At 34.0% G+C, this 5,582-nt stretch overlaps 1 protein-coding gene across 1 annotated transcript in view; it reads left to right on the forward strand.

Annotated features, from left to right (window-relative positions):
- Positions 1–1,387: 1,387 nt before the first annotated feature.
- Positions 1,388–5,582, forward strand: part of LOC117166896 (arginine kinase) — a 196,691-nt gene continuing 192,496 nt past the window's right edge. The window contains exon 1 of the mRNA XM_033351335.1: positions 1,388–1,533. The gene's annotated coding sequence lies outside the window, so the exon portion shown is untranslated. The remainder of the gene's footprint in view (positions 1,534–5,582) is intronic.

The following is a 5,582-nucleotide window of genomic DNA, read 5'->3' on the forward strand; positions in this document are numbered from 1 at the left end:
TAGAAGTTACAAAACGATAAGGCAGCTCAATAGACCGTATGTGTAAAGTTCAAATCATAAAAAAACATTGAAAATGAGCAAATTCAGTTTAGGAAAAAATGACAAAAGTTGCAATAAAATGTTAATTAACAAAAATTTAAAAATAATGCGCATCTTTTTTAAACGGGACAATGAAACTACGTCTGTTTGAATACCATTGTAAGTTATGAATTATAATAATAAACGTTTATGGGAATGACATAAAATTTCAGGGAGAATCTCGAGTGCGAAGCACGAAATACGTGATGAGAATATGTTTGTTAAAGCCGAAGGAGCTTTAACAAAAGAGAATTCTTAATCACCAAATTACTGTTGTCAATGCTTTCATCTTTAATTTTAAAAAGCCTATGCACAAAGATCGAGCGCGTAGCGCGAGGTAAGTACATTATCGAGCGCGAAGCGCTAGGTAAATGCATCATCGAGCGCGAAGCGCGAGAATCAACACTTGCGCGCCCTAGGCGCGCTCAAACTTCCGAGCGAAGCGAACCGCGCGAGTAGAACGGAAAAATGAAAATTTTTATTAATTTTTTGTGAGATCAAAATTTGAACTTTCGGATTTTTCAAGAAAATTCACTAAATTGTAATGATAATCTTGTTGGGCCTTCAAAAATGAACGTTTTCCTTGTCTTCACTTTTTTTTATATCGCGTGTTGTTCCACTCACAATTTTAATTTGAACCATAACCACAATTCTTTAAGCTCTTTTTGCCATCAGTGCCCCAGAAAACAATAAAATTGCAGTTGCGTTTTTTTTGCTCCGTATTCGAGCAACCTACCACGCAACAAATTCTCAATCTGGTTTTTTGCACCTAACACTTTTCCACTGTTCTCCATGGTAATTGCACAACACAGCACAACGACTCACCCGGCCGTTTAAAATTTGGTCGCCTGATGGCGCTGCCAACATACTTCAATACTCTATTTTCGTTTCTAAACAATCCCGATCGAGAGACTGAAATTTGAGAAAGGGGAAAAAATTGAAATGTATTTATGACAAACGACATAATTTATTATTATTAAGGCCGTAGCCCGGGGAAAAGTCCGCTTCTCGAAATTCTTGAAACGTGTACATAATATGCATATGCTCTACTGTGTGTCGCTGCATATCCCCCTCCCCAACCCCGATAATTGTTCTGTCTACTGCCTTGATTATTATTGATATTAGAGTACTTTCCATAATTCTGGCAAATCTCCTTTTATGAGCTGTCAGAAAATGGGTTCAGTAGAGGGGATGACCTTGGAGTTAAGGGATCTTGAGTTGGCTATTCGGTTGGCGGACGAACGAAAAAAACAGAAGATGAGCGCGAGTGGGAGACGGAAGGAGGGAGAGAGGCTTACGGGCAGCTCTGAGCTCACCACCGCGAAGCAGGGAGTGGAGTGTAGAGCGTGTGGAGTTTGCGTCACTTCGTTCTTGGCTCACAAATTTGCTTGACGTATCGCAGACTCGCTGAGCGACCCCCTTTCATTGTTTAATTATTCTTCGAACCCCATAACGGTGAGTCAACAGAATTCAGTCATTTGATTTATGTACAATAATCGCGAGTGATATAATGTTATTCTTTTCTTGTGACACTTGTATAGTCTCTCGGAATTTTCACGTAAAGCCTAACGTCGAATCAAACCACGAAAATATCCCTCGTGCATGAGTCAAAGGGTCCTAACCCTATAAACCTTCTCCGCGACCTACAGTGTCAATTGAGTCTCTGTTTCGATTAATTTTTGTTGTGTCTCAAAAGTTCCATTCCATTAGGATATTTCCTGAAAATTAATTGTTGGTGTTCCGACTAATAAAAAATGAATACGTGATCGATTTATTTCTAGTGATCCATTTTTGAGAATACATTTTTATTGTCATTATCGAGTAAATCTGTGCACGCGCTCGGGGTCCCTTTTAATTTTATCATTGACCCCCTACCGCCCTTAAAACTTTCTTTTTTTTTTGAATTTTGAGATATTTAGGCTCCAGTATTTGTGCAAAATTTCGGAAAATAACGAGTCGAAGATTATGCGGTTCTCAAAAATGAAACGTAGTATATTTAGGCCTGCATTTTACTTGGATGACAAGGTGAAAAAAGCAGAAAAAAAATGGAGTAAGAAGCAAAATCGTTACGATCGGCCTTGCGCGTCCAAACACGCGCACCAGGCGAGACGGGCAAAAATCGAGGACAGGAAATTTCTTTTGGGTTTTCAATGATTTCCATTATCTAATAATTTTCTTAGATTCCAGGAACATATTTCTGAAAGTTTTGAGAATCAAACCTGACGATTATCCCATTTAGCACCAATAGCTTCGTAATTTTTCCTGTCTCGACAGTTCCAAACTTATCTATTGCAAAAAAGTTCTGATAAGAGTCTTTAGGGTAGTTTGATGAAACTTATTAAATGCCTAGAAGAGTTTGAGATGATATTGAAAACTTGTAATTTGATAGAAAACAGTTTTGTGATGAAGTTAACGACGAATTTATGTCTAGTTAAAAAACTTTCAGAAATTTTGTTTGTCGCTGAAAGATATTTTTCGCTTACCATGTGGCAATCGCAATGAATTATTCTGTTTAACGCCCAATGCAGGTGCAGTCGTGTAAGACTAACTTTGTTATTATAGTTCGTCCGCTACTCGAATTTCACGTTCAATATCCTCCACTGAAGAATGCAATTATGACCGTTTGAGTAAATCAGTAAATGCAAGACGGGCTGCTATGTGATGCTTGTAATAATTGTTTATTAGGAACGATTGTCAAACTTTATGTTTAAATCCCGTTTTGTCAAATAATGTGCTTATATCCTTTGAATTTTCTTGAGTACTGAAGATGTTCAGCCTTTTACATAAGTATTGCTTAGTTGAAAACTATTATTGAAGAAAGAAATGCAATAACTTTCTTGATATTCTTTTATAGCAATACTCATTTTCCTATACATTTTTCAAGGTTTTTATTTAACCTAAAGTATCATAATGAATATAGAAAGTGGCAAGAGATATTGGCATAAATAGACGGGTGCCAAGGTTTTAAAAAATATAAATATTCCAAGATTTCGATAATGGACAATTTTTTTAATAAGATTTTATTAGAAACTATCATTGAATTGACAATATTTATTTTGACAGAAGTCACGTATCAGTTCTGAGAATTTTTAACCTGATCTTTTAAATTTAAATTCGACTTTAAATGTAAAAGTCAATAAATAACAACGATAATAAATTTCCTTCTGTTCCGAAGAATCCTGTCAAAAGTTTTAACGAATTATGCGGGTACAATTGCTGAGGCATACGTATCAAGTGGGTGCAACTCTGTTACGTAAGGGTTGCCAGTAGACAGTGATTCTCAATCGATTGACTGTCTTGAAATATAATTCCTTGAAATGGAACAGCTTTCAAGGTGAAGTTAAATTTAAATTTCATCTTTCAAGCATATTGGCAAAAATTTATGTCAGAGGTAATTTACAAATGAACTTTTTAAAATTTAAATACAAAAAGCGTTCAGTTTGATCATTGAAAGTGAATTTATTTTGCGACAGAAATTTGTCAAATTTTTGTTTCGTGGATTCTGTTCATACTAATTTTTGTTATTACAACAGGGTGGCCACAAAACTTAAAAACAAGTTTATTTTTTATCGAAACTGTTTGATTATTTAATTTTTTAAATTGTTTTAATTTTAATTGTTTTAGTTGCTTTGAAAAAATTATCCAATTACTTTAAATATCGTTTATTATGATACGTTGTAATGTGGAATTTAACGATTTCGTATTGCATTTTTTTACTTTTAAAAACTTATCTTAAGTATTTTAGTTTTAAAATGCTGAATTCTGAACGTTTATTATTTGAAAATCTTCATATCTACTTCGAACCTGGCAGTAACTCACTTTCTCACTTTTAGAAAAAATTGTGAATTCAAGAGGCTTCTAGATTAAAACATGTAAAAATTTTCGGTTCCATATATGTAGTTTTGGAAGTTCAAATTTTATTTTTTAATCTCGCCAGGCTTAACAAGTTCATTTCAAATTAAAAGCTTTAAGGCCATGTAACGAGTGAACCAGCTGATAAAGGCAGTCCTGATATGAATATTTCTTCGCCCATATTTAAAAATAAAGTTTAAATAACGCGGAATTTTATTTTTTTGTTTGAAAATATTAATAAATATTAAAGGACCGTTTGTGTTAAGGCACAAAGTTAGAAGATAGAAGTTTATATATGAAAATAAGTAATATCGACCGACGACCGTAGAAGTTCGAAGTTGTCTACTCACCTCAATAGTGCTGCTCTGATACAGCTAATACGTATGTCAGACACGTATTATCTAAACATATAAATTTCTTTATTTGCATTTCAAGTGCAACCATTAGTTTTTGCATTATTTACCGGCTGCTTTTCGCGAAGAGGAAAATACGAAATAAAAGCGAATTACGTATACAGTCGTGGATATATCTTAAAATAGAATTTTCAAGGTCAAAACTGATAAAAATCGTGTTTGTAAAAAGAAAAATGGAAATACTCGAAATGAGTTTGCGTTCTGTTCATATTCTAAGAGTGATATGAAAAACGAGTGAGACTACTGTACAGGTGTGAGGTTTTGAATGGAGGTGGGTGTCACCGAACACAAACTCTCTCCAAAAAGTGGTATGAAAACCCCCATAAAAAAAGGTTATGTACAAAAAATACAGTACTGTAAATGTCTCTTTGAAAGTTTGATTGTTTTAGAAATTGAGCTGCCGGATCGAAGAAGGACACATAAACTTATTTTCCCGGAAGTTGGGAGACCCCTGGAAGTTTTCAAAAGAATTTTCGTATTTTTATTTTTAAAGACTATAACTAGATGTAGAATTTAATTGTGCAACTTTTTCCCCTTAGAAAAGAAGTTGTAGCTTTTTTATTTTTCCAATTAAAGTAAAAAAACGCTTTTCTGGAAAAATCAATTTTAATTTATTTTTCACTTCAACTCATGCTCAGTCAGTCAGTTTTTAAGATTTTTCAATAAAATTGTCAGCGAATGTAGTTCGAAATGTCCTTCGACCGATAGAGCAAGAGGAATTTGAAAATTTATTTTTTTTAAATTTTTGTTAATTTTTTTCTGATGCATGGCGCTTATTGGACATCTCTAATTTCCAGCGTTTCGTTTATCGAGCGAATTTTGTGCAACGAAAAACTTTCAGCAAGAAAGTTGTTAACAACAGTACAAAGAAGTTTTTTGGAAAATTTTAGCCCAATCGAATTGATATTCCAGAAATTATTAACGTCTTAACCCTCAAACGGCCAAAACGCCACTACCGGTACACTGCTTTTCAACGGCCAATAACTAAGACTATTCGACACTAGAAAAAATTGAGACACAAATATTTTTATTGCTTAAGATCTCCTCTTTCCGACGGTGCCAATAAAATTCCTAAAAAAATTTTCTTATTATCCCAAAATGCAGTTTAAACAAAAAAAAAAACGTGATTTTTGGTGCTTTTTTTTGTGAACCATTTTCCAAAGCTTTTCGAGTCTGTAATTAACCTGGAATCTCACTAACGGGTGGAATAAATGTCTAAACTTTGAGAATCCATGGTTC

This window comes from Belonocnema kinseyi, chromosome 2 (genome assembly GCF_010883055.1).
Source record: "Belonocnema kinseyi isolate 2016_QV_RU_SX_M_011 chromosome 2, B_treatae_v1, whole genome shotgun sequence".
NCBI classification, from domain to species: Eukaryota; Metazoa; Arthropoda; class Insecta; order Hymenoptera; family Cynipidae; genus Belonocnema; species Belonocnema kinseyi.